The sequence below is a fragment of the Podarcis vaucheri genome, assembly GCF_965113315.1.
Source record: "Podarcis vaucheri genome assembly, chromosome: 9".
NCBI classification, from domain to species: Eukaryota; Metazoa; Chordata; class Lepidosauria; order Squamata; family Lacertidae; genus Podarcis; species Podarcis vaucheri.
In genome coordinates, this window is record NC_138767.1 from 54236907 (window position 1) to 54255752 (window position 18846).

Below are 18846 nucleotides of genomic sequence, written 5' to 3' on the forward strand. Positions count from 1 at the left end.
GAATGCTGTTGCTTGCTCAGCATGCTGGATAAAACAGCAGTTGGGAGATTAACCATGGAAAGGTATTGCACATAATGAAGGCAAGTGCAAGAGAGCAGAGCTTCCAGAGTAATGTGTGAAGCAGAAATTCATGCATGTCACCACAGAGATGATAAATGCACATTAACTCTGAAGCATGACTCATTTGCGTTTCCTCACAATTTGTGAGTAGAGAAATCTTGATAAAGGCTTATTGGCTGCTGCAAAACCATTTCTTTTCTCCACTATATTGTGGGCACTATATCCTGCCAGAACCTTGATAGGTCAATGTACTCAAAAGAAAAGTTATACATTGAGAAGAGGTGTTTGGTAGTGGCCTAGACTAGGTTAGGCAACATGATAGAACCACCCTTCTGATACTGGCATTGTATAGCTTACCTAGATTGAGATGGGGAAGCCTGGATGGGGCAGCAAAGAGGTTGAGGTACATAGACTCACTGGTGGGAGCTGCAAATTGGTTGTGCCAGTGTGAAGGAATCACTAAGTCTTTGCAATACTAGAATAAAGGGCCACAGAAATCTCACGGAGGTGAAGTAACAACACTTTGCATATAATGCTGAAAACTACGTAACCAGAATGTTTTAGGAATACCCACTTAGGAAACAAAACAAACTTACTGAATGCAATGGAAGTAGGTCACTTTAATTCTCCAAGATAAAGCTTATTAGGGGGATCTTCATTTAGTTCACAGCGGGGGACAATGTTTTAAAACACACAGCTAGGGGGTATATAGTGCCATCAGTTTCTGATACAGCCAAGATGAGTAAACATGTGACTGATGCTCCTTGCAATGGAAAGTAGGTTTCAACCCAATAAAAAACCTGTTCTGCTGAAAATGTAGCCATTACCCCATTCCTCTGGGATTCATTTAGTGGAGCAAAATTACCGTTGTACAAATACCGTCGGAAAGAACTCCAAATCAAGAACTGCATTGTAAGATGCCTGAGTGAGATTTGAGCATTTTCAACATCACTAAACATTATGCTTTCCCAAGTTTACTGCGGAGAGTACTTTATTCTTAAGAGTGGTTTATTTAGGGTCCCATGTGTACTTACAGCTTGTATTTACTTAATACAAAAAAAGGTCTGATATTCTTATGGGGAAATGCTACCATAGAAGCATTTTTGTTCAGAGAGTGAGGAAAAGAAATAGAAATTTTAGAAAACAGAGCAAATGAGAAACTGATGGCTGAACAAGTGGTGAATGTGGAGATAATACACCAATTCTTTCTAGGCTGCCCTTGGAGAAACAGCCTATGTCACCAGTATTAACACAGCCTTTTGTGATCTTAGTGGTTGGATGCAGAGAAGTGAAGCTAACCTCTCCCCCAAGCATCACCTTAATTGTTCCCACAGGTGGCAAATCACTCCGTGCATCCCACTCTTATTGATCTACCCCACTCACCTCACTGATAATACATCCCCACCGTCTTTCATACAACATGGAATTAAGGGTCAGCATTTCTGAAGGGGTTATTTAGAGACTCCCTATACATGAAAGCAGCCTTGCCTTGAATTTGAAAGTTCACTTCAGCATTGATGTCCCTATCTCTCTCTGCTATGATTTCCTTCAAGTTAGGAATGAGAGGCTCTCCCCTGTTCTGGAGGGGGTTTGGAAGAGACGGAGGTGTCTCTCCACTCAGCCCTACCTGGTTCCACCAACCTTCACTGGTGAGAAAGCCCTGCCATCAGGGAGTGTCCCAGTGGACCTACCCAATGTCAGGCAGGTGGGAGCTACTTCTCATGGCATCCTCACCAATGGTAATCAGTGGAACCTCCCAAAAGGGGCCATTTGGGGAGCAGGGAGGGGGTTTAGCTGAGCTGACACAGCTGCTACTATATCCTGAGCTAGTCCTGCTATTATCCAGTAGTGGCAGCAGACCTCTTCGCTGCATCAGCTTGGAAGCTGGCATAGCAAAGAGATACTTTTCATCTCCCCCACACACCTTACATCCTGGCTGGTGCAAGTGATGTGGCTATGGCAGTGGCTGCACCACTGAATTGAGTCCAAACACAGGGTTGATATTTCAGATTAGATCAGGGCCTGTTCTTGTGGCTAAATACACATCGTGGATTGATGAATGCTCTATTCACCTGTTGTTCACCTGTGTATTTACATGTAGGGAAGTCCTGTGGTGAAGCAAGAATAGGGCTGTGGTTGACCCACCACATGATATTCATGCACTGAGCTTAGCTGTGTGCGAAAGAACCTGTAAGGAGGGAAGAGGGATGAATTCAATTCTGTTTCCATTTAACCTTTGAAATTCGCACCTCTGAATTTTGCAAGGGAGTTCTCCAGGCAAGTAATGTGTATTAAAATACTTAGTCTGGGGTAAACGTATTTATTAGGAGAAAGTCACACTAAAAGTTTGGTGGATTTAAATGAGTATATATATATATATATATATATATATATATATATATATATATTTGCTTTCGTAGATTTTCACGGGTACAGGAATGCAGGTTTTGGTGTCTTCGGGTGTCTTCCCGTGTAAGAGTCGGGGTGTCTGTGCGACGTTTCGACGAGGTCTCACTCGTCATCTTCAGGCTGGTGCTTTCGGCTTCTTGTTACTGGAACAGAGCAGAATCTGGTGTTTGAGTTCCTATAAATACTGTTGAGGGGTGTGGTGTATAGCCTCCAACGTTCTGGGCAGAGAGGAAGTTCCTAGATTAGTGTGCCTCTTCTTCTTTTGTTCCTTAATTACTTGAGGGATATCTTGAGTGATTTCATGAGTGATATTCTGAATACCACTGGGTGGGTCATTAAGTGTAGATTAGTTGCTAAAGCTTTTGTGTCTTGACCTCTTGAGCTTGTGAAGAGTTTTTCTGAGAAGATGGCTGTGCTGCATTTAGTTGTGCTCTGGCTTGGCTTCGTGTATAGGGGCGAGCTGTGGTTTTGTGCCTTGTGCCAGCCAGATCTGTGTAGGGATTGCAGGGGGGTGCAGCATCCGGAGGTGCCACTATAGTTTGGCTACTGGAATCCCTACCTGCAATCCCTACACAGATCTGGCTGGCACAAGGCACAAAACCACAGCTCGCCCCTATACACGGGAAAGAAAAACTAGATAGCTTCCTCACACATCTCAACAGCCTACACCCCAAAATACAATTCACTATGGAAATAGAAGACAACAACCAACTCCCCTTTCTTGACGTCCTAATCTACAAAAAACCTGATGGCTCCCTAGGACACACTATCTACCGGAAAAAAACACACACCAACCGCTACTTACATGCACAATCACACCACCACCCTGCACAAATAAACTCCGTAGCCAAGACTCTCATCTCCAGAACCAAACGCCTGGCTGACAAAGACCACTTGACAACTGAGTTACAGAATCTCTCAAATGTGTTAATCGCCAATGGATACCAGAAAAACAAGGTTACGAAGCTAATCCAAAAAGAAACACCCCCCAAAAACCAAGACACAGAAGAAAACAATGGCATGGCCCTCCTTCCTTATATCAAGGGCACTACAGACAAAATTAGCAAAATCCTCCATAAACACAATATCAAAACAGCCTTCTGCACCAACCAAAAAATAGCCAATATCCTCAGAAACCCAAAAGACAAAATCCAGCTGGAAAACCAAGGGGTCTATGAAATACCCTGCAAAGTCTGCCCAGCCACGTACATTGGACAAACAAACAGACGAATAAATGCACGTATCGCAGAACACAAGAATGCCGTCAAAAAAGAAGAAAAAACTTCCTCTCTTTTCCAACACATGAAAGAAACAGGACACGAAATTAATTTTGCAGATTCCAAATTACTCTTTAACATGGAACATCACCACAAGAGAATAATCATGGAAGCCATCGAGATAGAGAAACACCCTCACAACATGAACAAGCGTGACGACACGTCCCGCCTGCCAGACATCTGGAAATTAGCCCTCCCCACAAAAACCGACACCAGAACCAGAGGCACACAGAACGCCGTCACCAATCAACCACACCAGACCCAAACCCAGACCCTCTCCACAGACATATTACAGACTCCATCCAGTAGCCAAACTATAGTGGCACCTCCGAATGCTGCAACCCCCTGCAATCCCTACACAGATCTGGCTGGCACAAGGCACAAAATCACAGCTCGCCCCTATACACGAAGCCAAGCCAGAGCACAACTAAATGCAGCACAGCCATCTTCTCAGAAAAACTCTTCACAAGCTCAAGAGGTCAAGACACGAAAGCTTTAGCAACTAATCTACACTTAATGACCCACCCAGTGGTATTCAGAATATCACTCATGAAATCACTCAAGATATCCCTCAAGTAATTAAGGAACAAAAGAAGAAAAGGCACACTAATCTAGGAACTTCCTCTCTGCCCAGAACGTTGGAGGCTATACACCACACCCCTCAACAGTATTTATAGGAACTCAAACACCAGATTCTGCTCTGTTCCAGTAACAAGAAGCCGAAAGCACCAGCCTGAAGATGACGAGTGAGACCTCGTCGAAACGTCGCCCAGACACCCCGACTCTTACACGGGAAGACACCCGAAGACACCAAAACCTGCATTCCTGTACCCGTGAAAATCTACGAAAGCATATATATATATATATATATATATATATATATATATATATTCACAAACTGACGTGGAAAGGTGGAGAACCAAACTTAAAAGTTGAAAAACAAGAAACTGGGAGCAATCAAAACTGACAGGTTCACCCATCCTTACCTCTAAGTGAAAGCATTGGCTTCAGTATAGGGCTTCCATGCAACTGAGTCCTTCAGTTGTATCGACATCCCAATCCTATGGAGCTGCTACTTATGAACAGTTGCTTGTGCATTGGTGTTCTTGAATGCATGAGAATGTCAAAGACTGATGCTAGCACCAGGACATACATGACTTCCACGCAAGGTGAGAAGTAAAGCTGCTGCTGCCACTGCGCTACTACACTGGACTGTCCAACACAAGACTAACACATGAATAGGGCTAAAGTAAAGGGAAATTATAACCATTGCTTTAATTAGGGTGAAAAGAGTAACCAATCAGCAAGAATTCCCTTTGGACTCCAGGGCAGGCACTCTCTCTGCCTGGAAAAAGACGGCATTTTAAATAATTCTTCATTCCATAATGCAAGTTGCAATACAAATGGCAATGGCCCAGGTGTGTGCTAGATTCTCTAGATATTCTCCAGCATATTTGTGCTACAGAATTCTCCCAATAATTCCCGTGTATTCAATTTTCAAAACAACAAAGGCAATTTTATTGCATTATGGCAATTTAACATCATACCAACCAGTTCCTTTGAAACCTGTATCAAGCAATTAAAAGCTAAGATTGACTCAGTAGGGTCCCATCTAGAGTACGTGTTTGCCTTCCGCAATGAGATTCCTGAAGTTTTTATGCCCAGAAGGGTGAGTTAAGGCCAGAGGGAAAGCTTCATATTCCAAACACCAACTTCTCTTTCTGATTTAAAGAGTGCTTGTGTTATTATATGAGTGTAGTTTAAAACAAAGAGTGAGAGAAAGCAAGAGAAATACAGAACTCTAGAGGGTAAGGGGTAATTTGGGTGATGATGAATACATGCCTGTATATTTGGGGGCTGGGTGGGTCTGCCACAGTTCCATATTTTGGATCTGCTAGTAGTTATTGTGTTCTCCAAATGTTAGTTGTTTCAGTTTATATTGATGTTTAAGAGGGTATTTTATCTATCTGTGCTCCCCTAAAACATAGAATTTTTATTGTATTTTTGGTTTTGGCTTTTATTTGTGGTATGATTAGGATGTGAACCACAGAGATTTCTTTGAAATATGAAGCGATATATAAATTAACATAATTATTATGACTAAAGTTGCTCTAGCAGACAAAGCAGAGACCTGCAGTGCAGTCGAGAAAGAGATAAGACATAGTCATAAATTGTAATCATCAGGAGAACGGTATCATGCTTATTCTTAAAATTTGTTAGATGGTGTTCTCAGGGAAGAACCAGGGTAATTTATATGAGTATAAACTATACAATTTTCAAAGTGCCACCCCTGTTTTCATAGTCCTTAAATGCAAAGGGTCTACTCTAACATTGGATAACACAATATGATAATGATGATAATAACCCTGTGGCCCTTCGTGCATTGTTGGGGTACGTGCCATCATCCCTGGTCCTGTTGACTAAGGCTGGTGGAGTTAGAGTCCAGCTGCATCTGGAGGGCTAGAGGTTCCCCTATGAGTTGGATCCATATTTAGTCATACTCGGAGGAGATTAAATCAATAGAACTTACTTCAGAACTAATTGTACCATTGATTTCAATGCATCGTCTCTGAGTATGATTAAGTCTGGGTCTAATGCTATATTTCCATTCAATTGGATCTTGAAGGTAGCTAATTAAATTTCATATAAGATACTCCATTATAATAATTTTAAAACTATTAAATATGCATAAGGGTAGAAAGCTAAAAACCTAATCCCAAAAGTCATTACAGAACAGCAAAAATCTGAAGGCCAAATGAGAATTAGTACCATAAAGGTCTCAGGTTCAGTCCCCAGCATTTGTAGGTTGGGCTGGGAGGGATACCCTATCTGAAATTGTGGAGGGTTGCTGCCAATCAGTGTAGACACTACTGACCTAGATGGACTCAATGGCCTGACTCAGTATAAGGCAGCTTCCTATCTCCCTGTCTTCTATGAGTCTCATTTGGAAGGGGTTGCATACAACAAAATTAGGGTGCCACCACTGAAGAGGCCCTGATTCTTGTGGCTGTTGATCTCATCTCAGTTAGGGGAAAGCATCTTAGTGCAAAGCCACATGAGAAAATTTCAAAAATGCATACCTACTAGGCAGGAAGGAAGCCCTATTTAGTTCAGTGGGATTCGCATCCAAGTAAACATGCTTAGGATTGTACTGTTAATATGTGATGTGGTTAATATGCGAGAAAGCATTGCACACTGATCAAGGTGCAGACTGTGGGATGTAATTCATTGGTGCAGTCAAATGCAACATTCCTTATTTCCCTAGAGTGGGCACAGGCAGGGGAACATCCAGTCAGTGTTCCTGTTCCACTGGTCTGGAGCATTCTCCCCCTGCATGTGACCTGGGAGATGGGCATGGCTCTCGCTGACTCCATTAAAAAGCCGAGTCATGCAGCCATTCTCTCAGTCTGTTTTGTCTTTCCATTGTCTTGTTCTCTCTCTTGCTGCCTTGCTGCTCTCCTGCCGCCATTTTGTTCTATTAATGTAATTTTGCTGTCTGCTGGCTCTCAGCCAGCAGCACATGAGTTCAGTCTCCATAGGAGATGAACTCACAGTTTCCTTGTGTAACTACCAAGTAAAGCCTGCCTTTCAGGAATCATATCGTGAACTGAAATGTGAGTAAACTTTTTGCTACTTTACTCAGAAAGACTCTTGTGTCTTTATTCTTTTAAGAGGGATCAAAAGGGGACACCAGGAATACAAACAGTAGAATGTATCATTTTATGTAATAAACCAGAAATGGAAGCTGAGGGAAGTCAACGGGGGGGGGGGGGTGTTGAAAAATGAATGTTTAGTATTGATATTGGAAATTTGTTTTAAAAATGTAAAATCAAAAATTTTTTTTTGCAAAAAAAGGGGGACACCAGGAATAATCTTAACTAAGAGATTCAAATGAACCTGCAAACTAGCTTCCAGCTATATTGAAGGGAATCTGCTCTGCTACATCACTTACTAGCATGAGTAAAGGGAGGATAATACTTATTCAATATATCCTTTCCTACTATCCTCAAGGGATGCGGGTAGCGCTGTGGGTTAAACCACAGAGCCTAGGTCAGCGATTCGAATCCCCGCTCGGTCCCTGGTCCTGCCAACCTAGCAGTTTGAAAGCACGTCAAAGTGCAAGTAGATAAATAGGTACCACTCTGGCGGGAAGGTAAACAGCATTTCCATGCGCTGCTCTCTTTCGCCAGAAGTGGCTTAGTCATGCTGACCACATGACTAAGCTGTACGCTGGCTCCCTCGGCCAATAAAGTGAGATGAGCGCTGCAACCCCAAAGTCGGTCACGACTGGACCTAATGGTCAGGAGTCCCTTTACCTTTACCTTTACTATCCTTAATATTCCCAAACAAATGTGAGTTAGGGTGCTGTAATGTTATTTTGCCTTGAAACTTGGACTAAAATCAACTGTTAGCTGAACTTCTCCAGAGCAGCTTCACATATACTGATTGATATGATGCATTATTACAGTACGGTTCAGAATCAATGGTGCATTATTACATTACAATACATAATCAGGGGACTGCATTGTGCATATCTTAGATCAGCACTTGATCAAATGATACCAAAGTGAGATTCCAGAATCATGTTCATTCATTGCCAACAGGTTAAGATGCAGCACAAGGAATCCTCAAAGCAGGGTCTTGAACTGGCAGGCAAGCTGAAACAAAAATTACATTTCAGCAAGTCATTCCTTCAGAAAGGTTTTGGGAGTCATCAGCTTATTTTGAAACCCCCAGCCTGGACAACTTTTCTTACTGTAGCTTGTTTAGTATTCTAAAAAGCCAGAGCAAAGCTTCAGGATGCAAATGGCATTATGGATGCAATCTAGTAGGAAATTCTATGGTGATGCTCTCATGAAGCCCCCATTGATTTCTATAGGTCTGGTCCAGGACAACCTCCTAGTCCATTTTGTCTTATACCTGGGATGAAAACAAACCATTGTCATGATGAGCTGCTGTTGTTTTCCCCTCTGCACTGCTAAAGCAGAACAGCATGCATGATTCTCAGCTATGATGAATGAGGTTGAGTCCACAGACAGAGGAAAGGTGAACGTCTCCCACCTCCCAGTTTCAGAGCATTTCAAAATTATTTATGGAATACACGAGCAGGTTGCTGCAGTGGTTGGGGCTGGTGTCTGCTGTGGAGACCAGAGCTCTTTAATCATACCCCTGTTTCCCATCGGCAGGCAAAGATTAGCATGGAACACAAAATCATAAACTCTGAACAACTGTGGTTTTCTGATTATGGAAGTGGGATCTCCCATCAGCGTGGGATATTCATCACTTACTGTCCTTGAACGAAGGGACATTTGGCACTAGGCTCAAAGGCCTGAATGTACTAAACGCAACAGTTTATAGAGCATATTTATCAGTGCTGGAAGCATTGACATAATATGCCGGGGCTTCAGAACTGAACATCTAGTTCACCTCTGCAGGGCCGTTCAATGTTTCTTTGCTGGTTCTGACCTTTCTGTATACCTCAGAGGCATTTTGGTGCTGGGGCCTCCAATTTTGTCTTCTGATGCAAATCTGTTTGGTCATTTTCATTAAACCTGTGTTCTCATTAGGAGCCGAATGCTGCACCTTCTGTGATCAAAACAATGTGCATTATGCATCCTGGCGGGTCCATCCTACTGCAGGCAATGTACGCCTCAGTGGAATACTCAAATGTGAGATGTCAAACTTGCTTCCACAGGGAATAGCACGCTTGAATTAAGAAAGGGAAATTGAAGGAGTTGGCTCACAGTACTTGCCTAATGATCCACATTTGGGGGAAGGTTAATTAATAAAAAAACACTTCCCCCCAAAGAAAGAAGAGCATAGCATTTCCATACATTTTCAACCGGGGTGGGAGAAGGTGAGAAAGAACAGCACTTGCACTGTGGTCCACATATTAGTTAAGCTGTAGTACTTAGATGCCAAAGGATTTATGCACCGAATTCAGCAGGTTTAATTGGCAGTAACTCTCATGGAAATTAGGGCTGTCCATTTCTTTTTGCTGCCAAAGCCCTTCAACTTTATCAGATCCATGGCAGGCATTTAGCAGGTGAAACTTTTGCTGGCTCGTAGGTGAAGTGACGGAACAAGCACCCTCTGCCACATATCTTCTTAGTCAGTTTCCATTGTCACATCAAAGAAAAGGTTGGCTTGATTTCAGTGGAAGTTATTTTCTCACTGTATATATCAAATAGTCTCCCCTCCCCAAGTTATTTCATAGCAACATTGGTGAAGGGGTTCACGTTCCCTCCTTCTTCACTCTGTATTTCTCGTGCTCCTCTTCCACCAATTTGCCTTATTATTCAAAGGAACAATGGCTGCTGAACCATTTGTCAAGCTGAAATTTAATTAAGTTCTCCCACTCGGCACTGAGAATTGTCAGGACACTGTGATTCACTGGAGCTGATTAGCTAGCACATGTGAGCCAATGTCGTGCATCATTTGCAAACAGCATATCTGAGGCGCCTTATCGTATTGCATGTTGTGCTTTGATTTGACTGATAGGCCTCAATACAATGCCAGCCCAACAGGCTAATGGTTAAACTTGGAAGGGCACTTCTTTTACATCAAAGGCATGATTTGCATGTAGAGAGAGATGCCAAGTTGCAATGCAAGACCAGTAAAATATACTAGAAGTAAATGCTGTGAGCTTGATCATACCCAGCTAACCAGAAGACTAGTTGACCTTTTCGGACTGGGACCTTATCCACAACACTATGCCCAACTTCTAATATTTTGGTTAGCATTTGAGGCTTTTTAGTTTAGGAAAAAGATAAGGCGGGAACATAATAGAGGTGACCAAGATTATGTGGGATGTGGAAAAAGGGGACAGGGATAAGTTTTTCTGAGTAATGCAGCACTGCTTCCATTCCATTTCAGATCATCTTTCACCAAAACCTACACCATTCACCTCACTGTCCATTGTGGCAAAATTATGTAAATTATGTTGCCAGTATGCTATTCCACCCTTTCCATTATAGTCCAAAGAAAACACAATACAAATGGGGGGGATACATAATTATGTAATGTGTGTGGACTGAAAACAACAACAGTAAATATGATCATGGTCATTGGACTGATCTCCATGGGAGGAATAAGTGAACACTGGCAATTTCTCTTCCTGTTTCCATTTTCATCAGAATTTTCTGACATCCCTACTCCTGACCCATCTCTCACTAGCCATGCCAACAACTATAAAGGCAAAAGAAGTTTCTAGAGCTGGAAATCCTCCTCAGCAAGCTATACTTATTGTTAGACCCCAAAGAGGTTTTCTTGACTTTTATTCATATTAGATTATGATTATTTTTCCAGGTTCTTGCCTCTGCTTCAAACAGTGTTTCACTTTCCCTTCTTTCAGAGCTATGCCAGGTTTGAAGATGCATTAGTTTCCAAATAACACTGATTCTCCTGAGCTGCCCAAATCCATTAATCACTTCAGCATCTTGACCTAATCTCATCCAGGATTGTGAACCCACATCAGATTGAATTTGCTAAGAGTTCATCCATTACATGTTTTATTGTACCAAGGGTCTCACTAATACATGAATGAGATAGCCCATTAATTTAAATGAGAAATATTAACTCAAACTCTAAAAGGTGCATACCTTGTCACACTAATTATTACAATTCCATGTACAGCAAGCATTTCACTTATTAGTTATGATCTGTATCCTCCACATAAAGTTCTTGTGCTTTCAATGGAGATGATAAGTCCTCCACAGACAAAAATTAATTTTAGTTCAACTAAAATGCTATTCTAATGTGACTGCCAGTTTGTTGTTTGCTTAGCTTGTTCTCTAAAGTAATAATTTCTCTCCAGATAATCGTTCCTATTGTTTATTTGAATATATTTTAACTGTTTTTACACACAGTTGTTTCATATGTTTTTATTGCATTGTGAACCTGATTCAATATGCTTTTTAGAAAGCAATTTATAATATATAAATATATATCTCACACCTGGCAACCCTTGTGAAACTCTGTGTATATATAATTGTTTCAGTTTCACACTATCATTACCAACATAGATTTGGGACAAAAATAATAATGCTAAGTTTTGCCTAAAGCTTTTATATCGTTTTACTAAATATGTATTTACATAATGTACGAAAAACCCAATGCCGACTGCTTCTGGTGTATTAGTTCAGGCTCTTACTATGGCTTTACCTTAGAAATTATCAATATGATGTTCAGCAGATTAAACTGTCTACAGCTGGCTCATGAATAAAACAAATTACAGACAAAGCAATATAGAATAGCTAAATTCAGGATGCACCTGAAAATAATTTTGAAATCACATTAAGATATTCTGCTAAGAAAACGTTATTTGGATGGGTAGCCAAGGAAGTTCCGATCTATTCAGCTTCTATTAGGCATGCCTGTTTCCTTTGCTATTGGCCTTCACACAACCAAAAATACCTTGTCTGCATGTAGACTTCATGCTAGTCAGAGATGGGCCGATCCATAAAATTCTGTTCCACAGACCTTGGTGAGTAGCTGAATTAAATTATTCTAACTCCACACCAAATACACAGTGCATTAGGAAAACCAGCTGCATTTCATTCTGAGGATACCCCAATATCCCTGTGTGTGTATTAAGTTTTTTATAATGCAACAAGGCTTCAATAAAAACCATTTCACCCTTGTTTTATTTAATGTGACATGGGAATCTAGTATAGCCCATGGATATCCCTAAGCCATGATAACATATGCCTTCAATGCTCTCTGGTAACAGTGCTTAAATGGCCCTCAGTTCACCTGGGTCCTTCAGAAATGGAATGCACATTCCTAGAAGACCCAAGGGTGAGGAGGAGGGATGTTTTGACCGACCCTTTTCCTGCTGAAGTCCACAGTCATGCTGAAATCCACAGATACTGTGGCCCAGATGTTGGACTACAAATTTCAGGTGTTGGACTTCAAGTTTCATCAGCCTTACCCAGCAAATATGGCAAAGTCATGGATGATGAAGCTTGAAGTCCAGGACCACAAGTTCCCCATTTCTGATTGCACTACATGGGCCTTCAACAACCTGGGGCCGTCCAGGTATTTGGGGCTACAAATCACAAATCTGTGTTGGCTCTAGCTGATGGAAATTGTGATTCAAAACATCTGGAGGGAACCAGATTGTGGAAGGCTGCATGTCCTGTGGCTATTTGAAAAGAGAGAAGAAAGCAAAATTTCCTTGGTAGGTACCTCGGGTTAAGTACTTAATTCGTTCCGGAGGTCCGTACTTAACCTGAAACTGTTCTTAACCTGAAGCACCACTTTAGCTAATGGGGCCTCCTGCTGCCGCTGCACGATTTCTGTTCTCATTCTGAAGCAAAGTTCTTAACCTGAAGCAATATTTCTGGGTTAGCAGAGTCTGTAACCTGAAGCGTATGTAACCTGATGTACCACTGTAGTGTTAGTAGTAACGGCAGTTGGCTTGAAGCAGAACGGTAAGAGTTGGTGCTTGATTAGACTGGAAGAGAATGCATCAAGCTGACCAAGATTATGAGCACAATAAATGAACACTGTGCACAGCACATGCTGTTGATAGGGTGCTCATTTCCAGACTGAACTCAGAGAAAGGAATGTGGTATAACCCCAAAAGAATGCACTGAATGACAGGAGAGTAGAAGTGGAGTTTTTCCTACTCCGTTCCACTAGAGAAGTCAATGGAAAGCATAGAGAGAGGAAACTATTCTCAGTCTTTCCACGTTTTATTCCCCGCACCCCAGCTTTTTTAAAAGTAGCAGACAGTGTAATAGTGCAGCATAGAACAACTTTTGGCTGTCAAGCTGCGATAACCTATCAGGCATGTATTCTGGCCTGGCAGTCCTCCTGTTTGTAGTGTTCCAAGCTTGTTTGTTGTATGAAACTTGCGAGTTGATTTTGCCTCTTCCCAAAGTGCTCATTGAGAAAAAGACCTCCAGTAGAGAACTTTCTATAATGCAGGCACTCAGGAACACTTGAGTGTCGGAAAAATTGCTCAGATTATTAGACACGTCCTGAGAATGCCATTCGATAAAAATTGGTTTGCAAATAGTTTGTGACCAGAACCATCTTCTGGCTCACTTATGCTTTCAGTGGATGGATTAGGAGGGGAGACATGTCCACCAGCACTTGGGCAGCTTAGTATTAGGAATAACCTTTCCATATATCTGTAGGCAATCTACAAACATACTATAAAAACAGCTAAAAATAGTTTTAAGAACAGCACAGAATGCACACTTCAAGCAAAGACATTTTAATCCATATGGAAAAGCTTGTCAGAACAAAAACATCTTCAAACTGCAGATAGTGGGCATTTAGCAGCAGTGGAAGGGGGGGTCTATACACATACAAATCTATGCCCTACCACATGAGAAGGAACCCTGATTGGCCAGTACTTCTGCTCACAGGAGGCCTCTGTGCACATAGATTCACTTCACACAGCATGAAATATGCAGCTGCCAGAGGGTGTTGACCATCAGTACTTCCATCAATTTCAACTTAACCCAAGCTCCATTTTTCTTTCCTCTCCTTTGGTACATTTAGTCTTATTGTTATCATTAGACTTGTTTCTGCTTGGTTACAAGTTAACGGCTTGGACAGCTGCAACAGCAACTGCTGTTGGATTCACAATGGGCAGACACAGATGCAAGATTGTAAGGCAGATGACAAGGACCCTCTCAGGTTCCAAGAGAAGAAATCAAAATTATTATTATTATTATTATTATTATTATTATTATTACCCACCCTCCTCAGCCAAGGCCGGGCTCAGAGCGGCTTACAAGCAATAATAAAAACAAGTTGAATGATTACAACTTAAAAACAAAATTAAAATACAACATTAAAATACTGAAACATTAAAATATTAAAATGTAGCCTCATCGCAGGAGGAGAAGGAAAGGAAAAAAGAAAGAGAGGGAGGGAACCAAATTGGCTCCAAGCCAAAGGCCAGGTGGAGCAACTCTGTCTTACAGGTCCTGCAGAAAGAAATCAGATCCTGCAGGGCCCTGGTCTCATGAGGCAGAGCATTCCACCAGGCCTGAGCCACAGTTGAAAAGGCCCTGGCTCTGGTTGAAGCCAATCTAACTTCCTTAGGGCCTGGGACCACTAGGGTGTTGCTATTTATGGACCTTGAGCCTCTCCGTGGGGCAAAGCCAGTGAATCTCTGTACACTCCACTTTACAGTGGTACCTTGGGTTACATACGCTTCAGGTTGCAGACACCACTAACCCAGAAATAGTGCTTCAGATTAAGAACTTTGCTTCAGGATGAGAACAGAAATCTTGCTCCGGCAGCATGGCGGCAGCGGGAAGCCCCATTAGCTAAAGTGGTGCTTCAGGTTAAGAACAGTTTCAGGTTAAGAACGGACCTCCGGAATGAATTAAGTACTTAACCCGAGATACCACTGTACTAATAAACATTGCAAATCATGCTTTTTACAATATAAATTCTGATAGAAGGAAAGACAACAGGGGAAATGTTTGTTATTTTCTAAAGTTGGGGTGGGGAACCTGAGTCCCTCCAGATGTTATTGGACTCCAACTCACATTATCAGCAAATTGTTAACCCCAGCCAGCATGCCAATGGTCAGGGGTGATGGGAGTTGTAGTACATGGGGAGGCCAAGGGTTGCCCAACGCTGCTCTGCATCCACTGCTATAACAACTAGCCTCCTAACCTTAGTTATATCCTCATAAAGTCCCCATTCCTCATCAATTTTGGTGTTCTGCTTCACAGGAAATACATCCGCATGCAGAAGTGTCGACAGTAACTCTCACATTATCACATCCATCTCCATTTAACCCCTTGCCCATTGGGTTGCCTTCTATGGATACATCTTTTAGCGATTAAAAAAGAGGAAGATTTATTGAGTTTAAGCAAAGAATAGATACGATTTGGCAGAGCTCATTAATCACTGAAACTTTCTGACTGAGGCAATAGCTCTGATTGGAGCACAGAGACAAACTCAGAGAGCGATTTGTTAAAATCCACTCCTTGTTACAATGCACCCTACCATTTTCTAGGGTATTGGCCCTGGTTTACACACGCAGCATGATGAGGTTGTTATACACACACACACACACACATATACAGTGGTACTTCAGGTTACATACACTTCAGGTTACATACGCTTCAGGTTACAGACTCCGCTAACCCAGAAATAGTGCTTCAGGTTAAGAACTTTGCTTCAGGATGAGAACATAAACCGTGCTCCGGCGGCGCGGCAGCAGCAGGAGGCCCCATTAGCTAAAGTGGTGCTTCAGGTTAAGAACAGTTTCACGTTAAGTACGACCTCCAGAACGAATTAAGTACTTAACCTGAGGTACCTGTATACACACACACACACACACACACACACACAGAGCTACACACACGTGTGCGCACACACGCACACACACACACAAACACACACACACATACTGTATATACACAGTGCTTTTTTTCCTTAAAAATGTTTAGGGGTACTCTCATTTTGACTCAAGAAAATCGTCATTTTATAGTTCAAATTGGGGAAAATAAATGCAGTAAATGGACAAAAGTACAAAGATTCACAAAATGTTTAGTGGTATATGTCCCCCCAGAAAAAAGCACTATGTATGTATGTATGTACACACACACACACACACACACACACACACACACCTTACCATATGCAGTCTGAACTGGGACACCCAACTCTACTACCTGAGCAATCTAGCTGCCTAATTTTGCCACATGTGTAGATGAGGTCTGCAAACACACCATACTCTTAAATCTCCCCCACCCCAAAAGAATCTTGATAACTATAGTTTGTTAAAGGTGCTAGGAACTGAATCTCTGCGCAGGGCAAAATACAATTCCCAGGATTCTTTGGAGTGGATATGTTTTAATATGTGGTTCTGTAAGCAACTGAGTCCTCAGACAGAAAACTCTAGAAACGACAGTGCTGAATCTTGCACAGCATTGTCAGTATTGATGGGCAATGGTTCTCTAGGGTCTTAGAAAGGGCCCTTTCTTAGAATTACCTATAGATGCTGGGGATTGAGCCTAGAACCTGCTATAGGTAAAGCTGATGCTCTACTACTGAGCTATGGCTCCTCCCCCTGAATTCAAGGGCTTGACTCATCATGGGCCTTCCTCAACCTTCACTTTTCTAAACTTCAGCCTTCTAAACTAAATTCGAAACTGAGCTTTCCATTTGAAATGAGGTGTCTTTCTACACTTTAGCCAATAGGCTGCACTTGAAGCCTAAACTGAGTTGATAAAGAGCTATTTTGCCAGTTTGTTTAAGCAATCCCTTTGCTGAGTGCAGTTGATTGTGGAGAGCATGCATTTCTCAAATTTCTGCAATTAGGGGTTGGCACATTTTCCAGAGAAATAGTTAAAATACCAGGTTCCCTGGCAACACATACATTTTGCAGTGCTAAGAAACTAACCAGCAGTTATGCCTGATTATCCCAAATAATTATATGGTATGAACACTGAAATTAGAAAGGCCTAATGTAAAATGTGATTATTATTTTCTGCATGGTAATAAATTGAATTAGGCTGGGGAAAGGCTGTATTGATCTGGAGCTATATTTCAGTTCTCTGTGTGTCCTAAGCTGTCCCACCTCTGTTTGAGAAAAGCAAAAGCCAGAACATTCCTATACTGAAATAGTGAGCTGAGCCATGCTCCTGAAACAATTTCCACAAGAATCTCTCCTGGCAGAAGCAGATGTGTTGGCTTTTTCATGCCAAGACAGAGTTTAACCCCAAGCAGCAGCTGATGTCTTCACAGTTGAGAGCTGAATGATGGAACAGCCATTTTTAATGCTCCTGAATCTTAATATTGAGACTTGATGACAATATTTAATCCCATCAAACTTCAAAAGTTGGCAGCGGACCGCTGTGTCTTTACATTTCTGATGTGTGCGAGGGTACAGTTAGACAGAAGATAAAGTTCTTAATGTTTCAAACAGCTTTCAGATTCTGAAATAATCTAACAACAGGCAGGAAGTTTTAAGTTAAGTGTGGTGCTTCCTTTTAGAAGGCATGACAGATGTCAAAACACCCAGCAGTCAATGCATGAGCTTTATTAACAAGTGTTTTTTGAAAAAAGTTTGAGAAGGGATTTGACTGGAGAGCTTTAGGGGATATGTTTCACTCCTGAGATTTTTAAAAGGAAATAAAAAATTCTAGATTAAGATAAAAGCTTTCATGATCTCAAATCTATCTAATTTCAAACCCATAAAGACAATGGGGATTCATTATTCAATCAATAGGAATCTATGCAGTAAGAAGCATTGTCAATGATTTAAGCTTATCCATCATGCAAAGGATTGATCTATTTCAAATTCCTGAATCATTTCCTAGTAATTTTGTAATAATTTATTCAATTAAATTACAAAAGCATAAAGAATGTGGATGCTTACAGCAAATGATAAAGGGAGTCCAATATTTCTTGAAATAGATTCTGCACCTCCAATTCTAATGCAACCCAAACATTTCATTATCCGGGAAATATAGCTGAACATGTGCTACACCTAAACAGGGATTTCTGGAGTTCCTCCAGTTCCTAGAAAGGACTATTTTGGCAGCGGTTAATTTATCTGAAAGATATTTGAGAATAATTTGCGACCCAGCATAAGGTGATGACTTTGCCTGTATCCATTTTGTGATTTGTTTGTTGCACTACAATGAACTCCATTAACTGCATTTATTCATATCACTGATATATGGACAGAAGAGAAACATTTGCAAAATGATGAATGGGCAAGGTTGGGAAGGTTTTCATCAGCATGAAATAGCTCCAGCTGGCCTGGGTCACAATGCAATTGCTGGGGAATCAGCAAGTGCCCATTCAACTGAATGAAGAGTGGCATTTCTTTATCCATTCCTTGAAACACCCCCACCCCAATGTCACTTCTGCTGCCAGGTCTGCTAGACCTGGGTTATAATAGTGGGCAGAGCAATCTGAGACCCCAGACTTGAAAGATGGAGAGGAATGAAACAGAGGGTCCACTTTGCCTCTTGTATTGGCCAGGGCAAAGCATACAGGAATTGATATTTCCCCCTACCTTACTGTGCATGGTCCAGGATTGCCCAGCAGAGGGCCACCAATTGGACTGGCCCTGTCCTATCCCTGTATTGGCCCATTTCAGGGCCTTAAC